Source organism: Ambystoma mexicanum, chromosome 5q, assembly GCF_040938575.1.
Source record: "Ambystoma mexicanum isolate Mex_15411 chromosome 5q, UKY_AmexF1_1, whole genome shotgun sequence".
Classification (NCBI taxonomy): domain Eukaryota; kingdom Metazoa; phylum Chordata; class Amphibia; order Caudata; family Ambystomatidae; genus Ambystoma; species Ambystoma mexicanum.
In genome coordinates, this window is record NC_090933.1 from 649,782,046 (window position 1) to 649,800,966 (window position 18,921).

Sequence of the window (18,921 nt, forward strand, 5' to 3'; positions counted from 1 at the left end):
TTGCCTTACCAAGAAGGATACTGTGGAGGACAACAATGGTTTTGATTTGTGAAAGAGACATTTACTTTACCAAGTGGAAGGACACAGTAGAGGGAAAATAACTTTTGTGTTGAACTGAACCAAACTTTGTTGAATGATCCAGGAGAAGGGAGTCCAACCCTGGTCACAAGGAGTGCTTTCTAAAATGTATACGTTTGACCTTCTACACTGTTTTGTTGAATGTGTTAATGTGAGGGTTTTTGGACACTAGGTCATCTCTCTTTAGTTTTGATTTGCTGGGTAGGGACATCCTTGTTATGATAGGCGTTTATCTCGCCCCTTTTCATTGTAATAAAATGGCAAACATTGAGAAACTATACCTTTGTGTCTGTCTCGCATGTCTAACCCCTCACACTTGCTTCAGCAGGATTATGCCACATTGCCTAGATCTGTAGATGAAGAGAGGCTGACAAGTTTGCTACATGAACTGTTGCATTTGCTTCTACCCAAGTGCGCAGAAGCATACACCAACCGTTACCTACCGCTTAGTCAAAGACATAAAACGCATAAGAGATCCATCAACAAGTCCCACTAAAGCAAACAATCTTGCAAAACAGTCAAACTAGAAAGAAAAAATACCAGAAACCCCCTCAGACATTGTGCCACTGCATGGCCATAGATAGGAAACTCAATGTACTACAAGAACTACTTTTCCAGTAACACCCAAACCGCGAAGAACCAGTAGTTATTAGTCTTAGCTCTCTTACAAGGAACAAAGCCACAGAAATTCTAAAATTCTGTCAAGGGCATGGAAGAATGTCGTTTTGAAATCTAGACTTTTGGTATTGACACATCGGGAAATCTGGTCAAATGTATGCTTAAGTTCTTGAGCAAACTCCCCAGCAGATTGATCCTCGGCACACAATTATAGGCTGCCTTGTGGGCTTCTGGGGATTTTTGTGAGTTGAAAAATACTTCAAAATGCTCGCCTTGTAAAAGGACCATTTCTAATGATTTTGATCTTCCAGCCCAGCAAAGAAACAAGACAATCCGGGAGCATACATTTTCTGAATGCTATGTTGCCAAACAGAATATTTGGCATTTTTTATGGTAAAGGGGTCATAAAGCTTTTTATATCCTTATATTGTTAATCTACTTGATTGGGTCTTTAACAAACTGTGATTGTGGTTTTCTTTTTCTATGTCTTCTCACATGATTCCAAGTACCCTCATCAGGGTCAGAGCCACTACTTGAATTCCTCTCCTGGTCAGAGGTATAGACTGGGTAGGACCTGCGCGGGCAAGACCCACCCAAAAGCTGTTAATGTAACTGCAGTGGGCCCTTCTACATTATCTTCAGGCCCCACTTGTTAGACAATCCGGGCAACGCCTCTGCACCTGTTTACATATTTGCACCCCCTGTTATCATGGCTATATGGTTGGTAAAGGGGATCCTCCCTCTATTCTCTTTCCCATTGATATTCTAGGTTTTGGACTGAGGGTGCTCGTATTTTATCTCCCACCCATTCCTGATATAATAAGTGTACAACTCCACTCTCACCTGAATGTCTCTACATTCTTCTGGGTGAGGGAAATCAGGAAAATCAGATCTTAATGTGTATCTGGATGAGTTTCGGAAGAGTAAATTATATGTCTGGGTCATAATCGGTCCAGGCAAACTATAGGGCCTTCTCCTTCATGTGCCAGTCAGAGCAATAGAATATCACCTCCCCTGATCAACCAATGAAGTAAAAGGTGAGGATGCAGGAAAGCCACTTGGAACACGCCAGCTGTAAATAAAGGAACAACAAAAGGATAGACACAGCAGGGATGTAGCATAACAGAGCAGATTGCTTGTGTACGTGTTTACCTGTACTGGTGCATAGGGAAGAAACCAAGGAGATTGGAAACAGGATGCAAGAGGAAGTCCAGTGGAGCAGGCAACCTCCTGGATGGAATGAGTGCACAAGCCAAGGAATAAGTCAAAGAAAGTCAAAGTCCGGGATTCCACCATGCAGCAAAAGCACTGCCCCAATTCCAGAGTAGAACAAAAAAGAAAACACCAAGAAATCCAGAAGAATATCCAAGGCAAAATCCAGGAGGAAAACAAGGTCAGTATCAACACTAGTCAATATCAGGTTCGATAAAGCCAAAGGGTAATCCACAGAAGAAATCCAAGGGGGAGGTAAAGTCAGTAAATGTAGCACAAAAGGTACTGGGAGCAGTGGAAACAGTTGAACGGCACATGGAGGAAACTTGTTGCTATTTTATAGGTAGAGTGCTGTGGGAAAACTGAAGTGTTCCATGTGTCACGTGACACCAACAATAGGTATATGAAAATAGAACTTAAAAGAAAAGGTCATAAGTGAAGCATTTTGACAATTAACAAGTTTTAATTAATTACTTAAAATATTCATAAAACAAGTATTACATCATTAGACATTTGTGCAAAACATGGGTCATCAGAAGAAATTATTATGATCTGTAGCCATTAGAGGGCTACCCCTCAATTGGAGCATAGAAAAAAGGCAAGAAATGGTAAATCATAAGTTGCAATTATTAGTGTCTTGATAATTAATGTTGATGTTATAGCTCTGTTGATATACAGAGACCTGGTCTCGACATGTTTCAGTTCCAAAATGTCATCTATACAGAACTTTCATCAGGAGAAAGTAGTGTGCATCCAATTCCTTTTCTGCATCCAGCTTGAGTGAAGGTGAACAAACAAACACCACCTGTCCAGGTTAAAAAGAGAGAGAACATATCTGTAAACTATTACTGCTATTATCAGTCTCTAGGAGTTCACTAAATGAACTAGGAACCTTGAGCTCAGGATAAACAAATTACCTCAAGGAGGTTCTTGTGGGGGCGTACAATCCAGGGGTCAAGTCCTAAAAACAGAAGTGGGGGGACTCATTAGCATCGCCAAGAGGAAGTGACATCACCGGAAGTGACATCACCGGAAATGCCATCGCCAGAAGTCACATCCGTTGTGATGTGCCCTTGTTACAGGCTACTACACACATCTGGCCCAGTACACTGCATTTCCTGTGGTGCATCCAAGCCAGAGAAAACATAGTCGACACAGACTCTGTTTTGTTTCACCCAAACCAAAAAAAGGCTTTATGCAGGAATTGAGACTATGGTATTTATTACAGTTCAGCAGACAAAAACACTCACCCAGGAGAAAGAAATACCTATTTCATTATTTTATTTTTTGTATTTTTATTGAACTTCTATTGCGCTTCATCGCCCAAGCGCTGTACAGAGTAATCAATGGTACAATTTACAGGAACAGATAAACAGAAAACCAAAGATCAACAAGGAGATATGTTTTTTAAACAGGACTTGAAAATAAGAAATAGAAGGAAGAGCAAGGGAAGTGGGGCAAGAAGAGCAAATGAACAAAACAGCCAACAGAAAAAGATTCAGAACAAAATGAACAAGCTGGAGAAGAACAAGAAACTACAGAAGATATGGGGCACTTAAAAACAATACAAAGAAAATTAAGAAAATATGTGATTTTCAAAGGAAAGCCAATGCAAGGATTGGAGGGCAGAAGTGATTGAGTGTCGAGGAGCAAGAGTACAAAGAACTTGATTAGAAGAATGATAAATGAAGCGAAAAGGAGCAAGATGAGATGCAGGAAGACCAAAAAGAAGAGAAGAACAGTTGAACAGACCAGTAAACACTGAAGATGAGATGAGAATCTTAGCAAAATTGAAGACAGTTGGAGGTATTGAGGACCCAGGCCCCAGAAGGCCTTGTGGACAATGCAGAGGGTCTTGAGCCTAATCCTTGCAGCCACTCGGAGCCAATGCAGAGATTTCAGTGCTGGAGAAATACGATCCCTGGGCTTGAAGCCAAGGACAGGTCTCACAGTCCTGTTTTGGATGAGTTGCACGGGGCGGAGAGTAAAAGCAGGCAGATTTAGAAAGAGGATGTTGCAGTAGTCCAGCCTAGAGAGAACCAGAGCTCTAGAGACAGTGAGCTTCTGGTGGAAGGAAAGGAAGAATACCTCTGAGGAGGTGAAGTTGGTAGTTTGACTTCTTAAAGACATCAGAGATGTGAGGAGAAAAGGAGAAGGTGGAGTCGAAGAGGTTCTTAGCCTCACAGGTGGGAGCAGGAAGAGGGCCAAGGGAGGCCTGCCAGAGTGACAGGAAAGGAGGGTGCAGGTGTGCCGATGAGGAGAATCTCCATCTCCATCTTACTGGCTTTAAGGCAGAGATCGTTGGCAACACACCGAGAAGGGGAAGAGGTGGCAGAGGGGAGCCTGAAAACAAGCTGAGTGTCATCCTCATAGCACTGAAAGTTGGAGCAGGGAGCGGCAATGCGGTGGGCGAGAGGTGCCACATATTGGTTGAACAGCCCTGCATAGAGGTTAGACCCATGAGGAAAACCGCAGGTAGAGAGTGATATAGAGAAAAGGAAGGACCCAAGTCGGACCTGGGAGGGTCAATCAGAGAGGAACGAGGTCAGCCAGGCCAGGGCCTGATCGGTGATACACAGGTTATCACGGAGGCGATTGAGCAGGATGGCATGGTTGACCATGTCAAAACCAGCAGAGAGACTGAGTAAGATGAGGACAGAGGGGGGATTAGAATCAAGGTTAGAGAGCAGGTCTTCACAGATGTTCAGGAGAGCAGTTTCCGTGCTTCTCGCTGCTCTGAAGCCAGACTGGTCATGGAGACAACCAACAGATTCAGTGTGAGTATTAAGCTAGGAGATGGCCACTTTTTCCAGGACTTTGCCCTGGAAAGGAGTGATTAGAGACAATAAATAAATGTTGTACCCTGCTGTTTAAATAGACAATTAAAATTAGGGTTTTGAGTCCACATAAAGGTCTGTACAAATGAAGGAATGCAAAGGCATAATCACACACGCTGTATAAAGGGTGCGGGCGGAGTGCCTCGGTCTGTCTGCAGCATATCAACAAGTGTGGCTGTGCCCCCGGGGGGCAGTCTGCTGCTGCTTTAGTGGAAGCATCCCAATGGTATAGGTGGGCAGTACGGGTGGGGTGGAAGCTGCGAACCCTCCCCTCACAGTGGTGGTGACTCCCAAACTTTACTCTGCTCACTCTTGTGGTTTTGCAGCCGACATGTTTAGCCTCACCTCCAGGCAGCGAGGTCCTTGTCTTACACACCCCAGACTCTGCAGGCTAGTTCGGTTTCACTGCTCACCTCTTTCTTGATTCACAGGCATGGAGCATGAGTCCCAGCAATATACGTGCCAGAATCTCGAGGAACAAAAGCACACAGTACACATGCTGCATTAAAAAAAAAAAACTGCAAGTAGGCAGGGTATGTCCAGGAGGCCATTTTGTGAATTGGCCTCATAGTTTCATGGTTTCTGAACAGGAACCTTTTCTGCCCCACAGGAGATCCTATTGGTCAGCAAGACGTTAAAGGGGACTTTGGGGGAGGTGGTAGGGGGTGTGAAGTCATGGAGGAAAGGTTGAATTGTTTAAGGGGGAGAGGAGGCTAGTTTGGGTGAATTTTGTATAGTTTTCTTGGTATATGGCAAAGCCTCAAGTTGAGCTCTTTTGCCTTGCAATTAAGTGGCCTTTTAGAAACTTATGATCTAGGGAGTGGGCTTTTGTACACTGCTGGTCCCCTGTTCCTGTTGCACAGCTTTCTGTACCATGCCCACCCTATTTACAAGTCTGAAACATTAGCTGCACCCTCCAAAAATAAGTCAATATCATTTTAAAGGTTGAGGGGGGCCAATGTTCTAATGTCGCAGGGCCTTGGCACTCATTTAGTACCTTAGGGAAATGTAGAAGCTGAAGCACAGTCCTTGCAAGATCTGTGGAAGGTAAGCATGACAGCTGCATTTTTCCTGCAGCAAATCAATGAAGTGGTTTGCTATTGTACACCTCCGGGCTTAGTAGTAACGGTTGCTTACAAACCCTATGAGTTTTGTGAGATGACCCTAGACACCAGCAACTCGAGGCTGAAAATGATTCTGTCACCCTTGGCACGAACCATTGAATATATAACATCACTGCAATTTCATCATCAACCTCCCATTTCATTTACTTACGCGTTAATTGAATTCAATGTTTCCAATTCACTTTGCTCTGCGAGCCCCGACCCATGCCTCAGTGGCTTGTGCTTGGAGACGTTGATTTCCTCCACAAAATGGAGTCCATGGAAGGGCGTGTGACAATTGATGGCAGGCCATAGCCAGGGGTGAACTGGGCTGGGAACCAAAAGAGGCCCTGGAAATAATTTTAAAGTGCCCCATATTACATATTTTCAGCATGCCCAACCCTTTTCCTATGGTAAAATTTACAAATACCACACAAAAGAGGCCCAGGGTGCAGAGGCCTACCGGGAAATCTCTCGAGTTCCCAATGGGCCAGTCAACCCTGAGTACGTCTCAGAGGTTGGGTTATAAACTGCTACCGGGATTGTGAACAGAGGATAGCACAGGGACAATGGGCAAAGAGCAGCAGACTTTTGAATCCCGGATCCGCGCTAACTCGGGTACTAAGCGCGTTTTAAACAATTGAATAAATACAATAAATAAACAAATGAAAGCGTGCTGTATGTAGGATTAACTGATGAGCTGGTGCAAAATTGAGCACTCTGTCTTATTTTTCACCTTCCCAAGTTCTGTTCCATCTCCCCCTATCGTCAAGAACTCCATTGACTTCCTGTGCATCAACAGATTATCCTTAAGATATTATGCTTCGTTTTCAAATGCAAGCATGAGTTTGCTACATCTTACATATGGGACAATTCAACTACAAGCCTTAAATCAGAAAATAGAGGTAGCTTGTCCAATCCAGATGTTTTTCTGTGGCAAGTTCCAAAACGTGGAATCAACTGCCTATGGAGATTCAGGAAGTGAGTTCTTTGGAAGTATTTCAGAACAAATTCAAACCTGTCTCTTATAATTTGTGCTCATCGTTTGATATGCTGCATCTTCTTATCTGTTTGATGCTTATAATAGATCTGCGCCTACACGCAGGTTCTCTAGGGTGGTTCCTTATGTAAAGAGGCTTTACTAATGAATCAGTTAAACTGAAATCACTACAACAGGGTTATCTGCCATTTACCCCGCTCCCCTGATGAAATATCTTCTCCTTCACTGCCCTGCAGTGGTCCTTCCCACTTCACCCTCTCTCCTTCAATGCTATCACCCCTCTCTTGAACTGAGGAGTGATGTCTTCTATCCTCCTCTAGCCATCACTCATAGCTGGGGCCCCATTGGAATTCCTGCCCCTCAATGTACCTTCTTTTTTTGCCAGCTAAGGACTCATTATGGACATAGCAGTGATGTATTCAACAGGGCAGTTTATGGGGCGACTGCTGCCATTTTGACAACCTTTTAGCATTTGATTCTGAAAGGAACAGTGGGGGTGAGTTAAGAAGGAGAGTGAAGTTGTGAAACCGGAGGTGCTGCTTTGGGTTTGGGCACATGGGGTTTGCATTGCTTAGGAGAGGCTGGTGCTGCTGCTCTGATGCTTTGCTGTTTACTAATAAATGACACCCGGCAAGCAGAGGTTTTTGATAAGAAATATATTTTGAAAAGCTCCTGTTTTTAAAATGCCCCCTTATTATGAGTTGGGATATGCCATTTTATAGTGAATGGGGGTAACGCAGGCTATTTACTACACGTGGTACATAGATTGCGCTGCATGGAGTACATAATCCATATTTCTCCATACAGCACTTTTCAACCACTGTGCCATAAATATCGCATGCAGTTGAAAATCACAATTCAGTGGTATTTTTTTTTTTTTAAAACAGTGCTATTTAAAATACCAGGTTTGTACAATTAGCATCATATTCACAATGAGACCATGCACAAAGTTCACCTTGTGCAATGTATTTAATTCAAAGTTGAAGTTGAACAGGCATTTCAACATCAGGCAACCCCCAACAAATCCGTGATGGGATGAGAGCTGTACCTGATTCTTGCAGTGACATGTCATCATGTCTAGTGTGTAGCATTCCATAAGGTCCCCTCCCTGCCCGCCCCCCGTAATTATTTGTGCACCCCTCTTGCCTGCAGTGGCAAAGCCCATTCTTGCTACTTTCCTGTGGTGGTATCCCCCATGCACCCCTTTGTTTTGCAGTTGCATGCTCAGTGCTCCCCTCTCACGTGCAGTGGTGTATTTAGGCAACCCTTTCCCTGCAAGGGAACATGCCTGCACTGCTCTCATCCTGCCACAGCGCTTTCTTTCCTCGGATAAATGCGGTTGGCCTGGTAACCCCAAGAGAGACTTTCCATAGAAAAAAGGACTGGACTCCCATAAATCAAGCACTGCTCTTCCACTGTGGGTAATAAATATCTTCTGAAAAAGTCCTTACCAGGGCCAGAAAATCCTATTGCACAGAGTTGCAGCACCTTTAATTATAGGAAGTCAGTCAGTGGTCAAAGTGTACGAAATTAAGTAGTGGAACTGTGTTCCCTACTGACCGACACTGCTTGTCACAAACCCCATTGCCACACCCCCAACCACTCACACGCAGAATTCAAACCCCAAAACACATGATCCTGCTGTTTAGGGGAACGCTCAGTGCAATGCACTGAAAGTGAAAGTTTCACTTCTTCCTACACTTTTATTTTAAAACGAAACCATTCCAGAACGGTTTCTTTTTAAAATAAAAGTATAGGAACAATAAAACGATATTGAAGGACATATAGGAGCACTAGCTATGCCAGTGTAAAGTGGGTCTGAACACGCCCTGCCACCCCCCCTGTTGAACACCTCTCCTGGCCCCGCCAATCCACATCCTTCTCTACCTCCTCCTCATGTTTCCCCCACCTCTGTCTCCTCATGTTATGTTCAGTGCAGCGCGGGTCTTGCATCCATGGAGAGACCGGGGTCTAGGAGCTTCAAGTTCAACTTAAAAGCTTCAGGCTACGGTCGCCAGTGCGGGCAAAGCTTCAGGCTACGGTCGCCAGTGCGGGCTCGATTATATTATTAGCCTGAAACTTTTAAATTGAACTTGAAGCTCGTAGGCCCCGGCCTCTCCCTCGGAGACTGGGGCCTAGTAGCCCACCTGACTCTCGGTCCCCTCGATGCAGGTTTTAAAAAACACACGTTTTACAAACAAAACGTGAAGTATGAAAGAAACAAAGGAAAGGGGTGTTTGCTTACCAGGCAGCAGGCAAGGAAGGCCACACGCACGCACCGGTCCACTTTTCTCCTTTCTGGCTCTCGTGAGCCACTGCACCCACCCACACTCAGTGATTGACAAATTTCATTGGCTGGTAAACAGTCAATGAAATTAAAGTATTTCTGTTACACAGATCCAGGTCAGGCCTGTCTGCTTTTAACACTGTGTTTGCCTGTCTTTTCTTGAGCATTGCATACTTGGTGCAATGGTGAAGACTGCAGCTTGTTAACCTTGCGACCATGGTTCGTAGTCCTGGGGATGGCAGATTTAAAAAATGAAATGTAATTTATATTATTATGCACATGGCCAGGTCTAAAATACCCAGGGGGGATGGCGTCCACCCTCTGAAAATAGTGGGTGGACGCCGTCCACCCGCGTGTACCCTCGACTTGAGCCCTGGTACAATCCTTCAGTTGAATTGTGCTAGAAACCCGTAGTGTTCCCACTGTGTGGCTGCAAAAACAAGCAGAGATTTTGTTAGCCTTACGCTCATAGAGTGCGTGGATCTCAAGGGTCAAACATAATGTGGTAGGGGCAAAATAAAGTCACCCACCTGTAATGGGGGCTAGCTGGCCTAGCTATGTTGGAGGCTGGTTAAGCCAACCAAAGTGCCGGAGTTGTCAGTATCCTAAAGTGGAGCTGCACGTCTTCAAGGCCCGGCAATCATTATTATTAAGTGGAACTGAGGTGATCTAAAATAGGAAACACAGAGGGGTAGAGCTTAGCGTGGCTAGCTACCAGTGCTAACAGTGCCCAGTGCCTAAAGAAAGGCGTGCCATTGGCGAAATGCGAGAAAACATCCTCTGTCTCCAAATACGTGTTTCACAATGCACTATAGAAAATGAAACTATCTAGGTGCAAAAATGCTAGTATTAAATGGACCATTACCTGTGTAGACGTCCTGTGTACGGTTGTGGAAGTTATCGAGAGGTCTCTAAGTGGAACCTGTTGTCTGCGTCCTCAGCACTCCCCCTGTCAAGGAGAAATATAGAATATCTAAGAGCCAGGGTGTGCTGCCTTCAGTACCGTGGAGAGAGCCTGGAGTCAGGCATTCGTAAACAGGTGAACCTGCAGTCCATGCTCGGGGGGCAGGATGCTCAAATGGGGATCCGCCTACCTTCAGGCTGTCCGTGGAGAGAGGCCGTGAAGATCCTCTGCTTCCCCTGCTGTCACCTTCTATCGTGTAGGTCTTCCCCGCGGTACTCTGTTGACTGTAGGTCAAAATGCCGCAGAGGCAGCGTGCGGGTAACTATGGTTACCCGGTGCCTAGTAAGTCCTTTATCTTTGTTGGCAGGGACCCAGGAGCTAACTCGTGAAAGTGTCAACCTGGGCGCCATGTTAGAATGGAACCTAATAACCAGTCAGAGGCGGCTCTCTATGAGGTGTCAAGTTCCATAAAAAACAGACAAGTGCCCCACCCAGAGTAGTGGTAGGGAAAGAGTCTCCCAGTGAAAAAAATACCCAAAGTATATACACATAGGGCCTCATTCCGAGTCGGGCGATAGGGGATACCGGGCACCGGTAAGGAGACCGGTGCCAGTAATCCCTACCGCCCAATTCCGAGGACCCTTGCGGGAACCGTAAGGGATGTGTGGTCAGACCACACGTCCCTTAGGGGTCCCGCTAAGGGACCAGGGTGCAAATAACGGGCTTGCCATTCGCAAGCTCATTATTTGCGCCCTCCCCATTCCCATTGAGCCCTATGGGGGCTCAAATGGGAATGGGGAACGGTTTGTTCAATGGGGACTTACCGGTCCCTGCAGGGTTGGAATGGACCGGTAACTCCCCATTGAACAACACCGCAGGCGGTACCGGTATGGGTGGCAGCCATGGAGCTAATTGCTCCATGCATACTACCATACTCAGAATTAGGGCCATAGTTATTTATAAAACAGATTAATATCTCTAAACAATTACTCCGATGTACCCCTCAGCCGGTGAAAAAGCCTAGGTTGACTTTGGCTTGGGTGTAGAGTATTCCTATCTATTATCAAGTACAATAATGATGCCAACAGAATATAATAATGCATATTGTTATGAGCAACAGTCCTATTGTCTACCAATTATGGGTGGCCTCAAAAAAAGGTGGGTGGAGGGGGACAGGGGTGCAAAAGATACACGAGCAGTGTGCCAACCCGCAGTCAAGTCTCATCGGGGGACTGTCGAGGGACAGGCTCAGTTTGCCGGATGAGTTCCCTCTCATACCCTCTAGATAAAAGTGGGTATTACGAGAGTACTATTAAATGGCTCACTAAGGAGAGAATGTGGGCTCTTGACTTTAGATTTAAATCAGGTTCTAACATTGGTAGCAACTCACAGCCCTTGACAAAAGGATGGTCGGTTCTTTGTCCAGTTCCATTATAATGACTCTGGACACTCCTACACTAGGGAGGGTCAGTTCTTTATCTTGTTCTCTTGTTCCATTCTGTAGACTCATTCAAACCATTTACGTCACTTCTCATTCTGAAGATCATCTCTTGTTCCAATTTAAATAGTTTACGGTCAACTGTTGTGCTAGGGCCCCCTTTGAGTGTCTGGAGAATTGTCCATGTAAAGTCCTCGTGCCCATGTTTAAAGGAGGTAAAATGTTGGACCATCGGCGCATTCTCCGTTTTGATCTTCAAGCAACTTCTATGTTCCATTATTCTGGTTGTTTTTCCTATGTATGGGAGACCGCATTTACAGAGAATGAGGTACACCACGTGATCAGTGTTACAGTTCGTCATCGTTTTTTGTTTCCATGGTCTGTTGGTGCTGATGTCTACTTCTGTTGTCTTCGATGTGAGTTTGCATATCCCACAGGAGCCTCTGGGTTAATGACCCACAATAGGGTTCAACCCCCATAAAGATGTGATGCTGGGCTGTTGAGTCCCGTTGGGTTTCAGTTTTCTGCTACTCAACCTATTGCCAATTGAAGTGCTCTTTTTGAGACAAAAATGCGTTGCGGCATAGGTATGTCCTTGGTTTCAAGAATTCTCCAATTTATCACGTGACTGCTGTCAAGCACAGACCTGTTGTGTTCATCTCCCCTTCATGCCAGATTGGTACCTCAGCATTCTCCAGGGTCTGTACACTAACACAGAGAGCCTTTAAGCTTGATTGGGGCGAGGCAAGAACCGTTGCCAGGCTGTCGGCAGCGCGGCAACCCTGGGGTCCCTTGATGCAGTGATGGGCATCGGATATGAGTAACAGAGGTCTGGCACCCCTATAACCGGACTGTGGCGGGGTGTACCAGAACCGCTAATATGACTGGACTGTTCTGGGCATTGGAGAGGTAGTCTCAAGGATTGGGAATACACTCCCCTCTTCCATGAAACCTACCTGTTTGCAGGTTTTAGATTGTGCTACTGCACTCAATTGAATATCATTTTGATTCCCTTTCACAATCTAGAATTATGATGCATTTCAATTATCATCTGCTGTTCACTCTGTGCCAATTGCTCTGTAGATTCATTCAGCCTAGCCTGCCTAGTTTACAAAGCTCTAGTATTGGAGAGACATTTTTCCTTTGTGTTTTGCAGTTCTTTTTGCAATTAATCCTTTTCTTTCTGACAAATATTTATTTCCTCTTCTGACTCTTGGCTGCTAGTCTGTTAACTAGCTAATTCTTTCTTCAAGTATTCAATCTCTGACCATGCATCATCAAGATCTTTCCTTAATGTTCCTGATTTCTCTATCAATGTTTCATTCTATTCTATTTTCTGCATTCATTCTTGTGCATTCCCCTTATTTTGATCACCGCAAGTTTGTGTCTTTGTCATTTGTAAGGTGTGCTGATTTTTTTCCCTCAATTGCAGGGTCTTTTCTGTGCTAACTGATTCCTTTATTTCTTTATGAGTTTGATATCATTATATAGCAGGTCAAATTCAGCCTTTGAATCATCCCCCTTCACAACATGTTTTGCATCTATTACCATGCTCTCTTTCAATTGCATTTTCACATTCATCATGTCACCTAATAAGTCATCAGTATAAAGGACTTGATTAGTTATTTTGGGCTTTAACTTATCATGCGCCTGTTGGCACTGACTATGAATACCATTAGTATTTAACATGTCTCTCTCTAAGCATAGTTTGCCTTCTTTGCTCACTTTCATTTAATTCGTAGTTCCCCCACTAAATTGTGTTGTTTCTTTAGTAATATTTGCTTGTCACCTAGAGACTCATTAAATTGCTTTATCTTGTATTTACAATGATAATCAGCTTGTTGCATGAGTGTTAATTCTGCTGAGGTCTTTTGAGCATTTTCTGTAAATTGGTGCAAATCATGTACGTTTTCAGCCAAACCTGCCTTTGACCATTTTAAGGAGAAAGAAACATTCACAAACATTTGCTACTCCTCCCTAGCTATGGAGATTACATAGAGTTTGGGTAGGACTTAATCAGCGAGCCTTCTGGGACCCAAATATTTCTTTGATTGTATTTTTCCAGATCTTAATGTCCTGTGTCAGCCATTGGCCATACAGGAAACATCTGGTTAATGCAAAGTCAAGAATCAAATCCAAATGTGCCCTTATAATCAAATGAACATTCCACCTGAATAATTATTTGCTATTTCAAAATCCAGTGTTTTTCAATCTATAATCCACAATTGCCAATAGCAATCTTAACCTGAATATTGTAATGTGACTATATAACAGGGACCGTCTAATTCTATACTAATCCAATTGAGCACACATCTGTGATGTTGGACACATTCTGTGCTATTCAATGCATATGTGTTTTGACATCAGTGATCCCTTTAAACTGATCTTCTTGACAAACCCTCATTTCTGTAAGATATATTTTGATTAATGTATGTCTACTTCAATAGGGGGGGGGGCACCCATATCTAATACCACTTGACATACTATCCAAATCCACAATTCAGGAACAAGAAAGAGGCTATTTTAGGAATCAATATTTGTATTAATATGAAATAAATGTAAAGGCTTTATTCAGCGGATGTCAAGACAATGCTACACAATCGCAGATAGCATGTCTACAAAAACGACCAGCCTACAGTTATCTCACTATATTTCAAACACAAACTTTCATATCCATGAATATTTCTTTATACATATTTCAGTCTGAATAACAAACATTCTAATTGTAACTCTACCAGCCATTGGGTTTAAATGTGCCACACAGCAACCAGGGTGGCAGATGGGTCATAAAAGTAATGTGATTCTTCAAAACATTTTACTTACTCTAATATGCTAGCATCTTTAAACTGTACATAAAGTTACAGTTGCATGTCACACACAGGACTTTTGCTTTCCCAAACATTACCCACCAGTGCTGTTATAGTGGAACTGTTGCATGCCCCACCTTTCCCATGCAAAAAAATGGAAAGGGGAACACCGGGACGAACCAGTTTAAATGTGTTCCTAACCCCTCCACGGTATCTACAACATATTCAAAAAGAAATGGGGTTAGGAAATCTTGGCAACTATAGTGTGGCAAGAACTACAAGTCTACAGAAAAACTGGATAAATCTTTATCTTGAAAAATACAAAAAATGTATTCCATAAATATTAAAAAGACAATATGGCTGTGGTACCTACAAAATACATGTTTGTAAATCACTAAAATCACAGTGACTCTATATTCACAATAATAAATAAAGCGCAAATCAATCCAAAGAATGTGCAATATATGCAAGAGGTGACTCTTATTTTCACGAGGCAGGAGCAGGCTGTCATATGGAAAACCTGGATAGTGTGATACAGTCTATAATTCAATAATAGATCTTGTGGGGTTATTATGACTCCATGTAATATCAGTCAGTTTTACATCCGCCTTTGCTATTAGCAGCGGCCAAGACTCGACATGTTTTTGTTCATAATCCAAAAATGGAAACATTCCTCAGGAGCAGTTCTAGTTAGGTCACAAATAACGACGGGTATCAAAAAGAGAAAACCTTAATATACTCTGCAGGTTACTCATAGCTTGGGGCTGATTCACAGAACGTTTTCCTATGGGGCTGAGCCATTATAAAACACTTCTGTGAATCAGGCCCCTTGTATCTCTTGCAGACACCTGACTTCTTCCACACTATAGAATGCCAAAGGAAAACAGAAAATAGCCATTAGAGCTTTTAAGTAATGTAGGTGTTAATATATGAATTCTTCACCCTTCCCGGAGAGTACTCGAATTGAATAAGGCCAAAAATTACCTGCGGAGGGCAGGGGGGTGGTTTCAAAAATGGATTATAGGAATAAGCATCTGTAGTTTCGAATTAAACCATGAAAGGCTGTGAATAATACAAAAGTGTGTTAGAATAACTGTCCTCCCTGGTCTGTGTGCCCTCTGACACTACCAACAGTGTAAAGAGTACAAAAGGGGGTTGAGTTAGATCGTGTGTGCAGAACTCACCTTTTGACATTGTACTGGGTCTTCCAAGATGTAGTCCCCAGAATAATTGCCAGAAAAATAGCACCATTACTAAATAGTAGTCTGATATGGAGCAGAAACAAAAGGATGGAGGATTCCTTGGTGTAAACGGAGCAGCAATTGATGCAGAATAAGTGGGCAGTGCTGAACTGGCACATGCAACAACCCACAGATGCTAAGCTTACTTTACAAATGGTACATCACGTGCCAAATAGCAGTCTGCTCTGAGCTCTTATGGCTTGGGCAGCAGCTCCTTACTGTTGCTGTTCTAGGGCAGCACTAAGCAGCCTGTGGTGCGTGCAAAGTCGCGTGTTGGCAGGATACTAGCAAGAAGGAGAAAAGAAAGCTCCATATTAATCTTGCACAGTGTCCCATCATAATTAAATAATCCCCAAGATACCTCATTACTATTTGAGATGAATTGACACCGGGTGCACTTCATTCATTATTACAGCCGCTCACCGTTGCTAAACAACCATAGTGTTAGCAGGCATCCGTCCTAATAAAGCTTGTCTAAAAAGGGAGAGAATTTCTCCTTTTAAATGTTGTATATTATAGATTCAAGTGATAGTGGTACAACTCCAGCAGTTATGGCACTTACCACCTTTTCCTTGTACATATGGTGCACAGGTTGGCTAGTATATGATATGATATGGCATTTATAACGCGCCTATAAAGGCACAATGAGGCAAGGGAGGGTGAACAAAGGGAAGACATAGACAACGATCTTACTAGGCCAGGTGACATTGATATCGTGCAAGTGCAGGGAGGGGGAGAAGAAAAGTGCAGGGGGGAAGCGGTGGGGGCAGTGCAGTACATGGGGTCAAACAGTAAAACAATAGAAAAGTGCAGCCAACTGGTGGCAAGTGCATAGGGTAAGTGCAGACATCAAGTGTCCAAGTGCTGGTAGGGGGACTGTAGGGAAAGAGACCCCAAGTGCAAGGGTTGCAGGGGGGTAGTGCAAGTGTGCAACTGGCGGGGAGGGGACCTGGGCCCGAGATCACAGGGTAGCCAGGTGACCAGTGCAGTTTCAGTTTCATCCAGGAGTTCAGCAGGGGAGTGGAGGTGAGAAAGCAGAGGCAAAGAGGAAGGTCTTAAGGTGCTTCCGGAACCGGAGATGGTTCTCTTCAAGTTTCAGAGAGACAGGGAGGCTGTTGCAGAGGGAGGCCCCAGCCAAAGAAAGAGATCTACCACCAGCTCGTTGCTTGGAGAAGCGACTGACTCTGAGGGAGTTGGAGGCGGATCGAAGAGCTCGAGAAGGAAGATATGTGTGTGTCAATCAAAATAAGCTCATAGTGAATCCCATCAGACACCATCTGTTTTCAGGTTAGGTTAGCAGTGTCACCAATTTAGAGCACACACAGTTTCAGCTAACCCACCCTCTCCTGGGAGAAAGGTTTGCACATCGTATTGGGGAATGTACTTTTGTGCTTACATTTTTATGGAAATAGAAATGACTCCTTTAAGCACCCTTCCTTCCCTAAAAAGTTCAATTTAATGAGATTATGATGTTCAAAGAGTTGTGCGTCAACTGCATAAAATGATATCTATATTACGGCGCACGCTGCTCAAAATGTCTTTTGGGTTTGATTGAACAGTTCCTATTTGATCAATGTCTTTTGATATCACCTTCCTAAACCACCACCTTCTTGGGAATTTACAGGACAAATAAAAATGCTGGCTATAGAATAGATATCACTTAATTCGAGGTTTTATCATACTCACTTTAGATCAATCTATAAAGCCATGGAACAAACAAAAACCCCAAGTGTTCCATGTGTGCCTCATTCAGTAGGACCCTCTGGGCCGATTTGTTGAAGTCTGGACTGCCTCAGGTCCATTTCTCTGCAGGTTCCCTTGTGGATAGGGGTCACCCACAGGAATCATCCTTTCTGAAGCCCTTATGTTGGTCTCTCTCTGCAGTTCGGGATAGACTGCTCCTTTGGGGGTGGGAACAAGCCTGATTTGCATATGGTCTTTCCACTTTCTGTAATGGCTTGGCAGGCAAAGAATGATGATCTGGAGGGTTGCTCAGAGCAATTGCCAGAGGTTTAAGATTAATTCTAAACCTTGCAGCCATCCCCTCTTTGCTTTTTATTTATCACCCATAGTGGGACGGGTATGCCCAGATGAGGGTCCAATGCCTGCTGGGCGTAGAGACCCAAGCTACTCCTCACTGATGATGCCAAATGAGGCCGAAACATGCCTGTGGATGCTTGTGATCTCGTGCAGAAGAGATGTGACTTAGCAGATCAGGTTGGACTGCTCTTTTGTGGGTGGGACAAAGCCTGATTTGCATATGTCTGTCCCCTTTTTGTAATGGCTTAGCAGGCAAGGAATGGTCATCTGGAGGGCTGCCCAGAGCAATTGCCAGAGGTTTAAGATTAATTCTAAACCTTCCAGCCATCACCTCTTTGTTTTTGCTCTCTCTGATTCATCCATCCATAATCCTCTCCTATTTCTTCATGCTACCATTTATAATAAAACATATTCAGACACTCTATCATCATGGTGCTACATACTCTAATTGGTTAAGCCTTTCAATTGGCCCCACCAGTCTTCATTGGATGTTCATATTTTTATATTTGTGCCCAGGGTTTAAGATGGGAGCAAAAACATCCCCTACTATTTTACTTGCTGAATTGTTTTTCTTTTATAATTTAGGTTGGCAATGTACAACTTCAATGAAACCTGGATTACTGTAATATGTCATCAGAAATGCATGACTAGAAACGTAACATGAAAAATTAGCATATTCATTCATAATAATTAGTAAAAATGTTAGACATGCGAAGTTGATGTCAAATCGAAGAGGACACTCTGAGCTTTGAAATACAATCTTTGCTTTTTTTTATCTAATCATATGGCTACAGAATTAGGAGTATAATGAGTTTCTGTACTTAAAATGTAATATTTGATCATGCCCTGCATTTCCACTTGGGGCTGTGTGCTACAGTACGCTGGTGCAGGTAAACAAACCTTTGTAATGGGTTTTTGCCAATGATTAATGTGAGTCAAATTACAAGGATCTTTTGTTCTGCCCTCAATAGCACATGTTTGATTTTATGATGATGGATGCTACATTTCATGATAAGTATAATGAAAATTGTCTGAAGATGGCAATTAAAAAACTGCTTTTTTCCAGCAAATGGTAATCTCTAAATATTCTGCAAATCTCCAGTATTATGTATATTAGCTGATTTGTCAAGAATTGCCTCCTGAAAATATTTCCATAGGCAGAGGCCAGTTTACTCTGAGTTGAAACCAGGGTCAACTTGAAGTCCGCACAATATCAGGCTATATTGAACACCAGTGTTAATCAGCCTACCACAAAAGAACCACTGATTTTCACATGTTTACACTAGAATACATTAAACAACATCCACCATATTATTACAAGCTTTGTAGAATATTCTGCCAGTAGTTGGGAAAAGA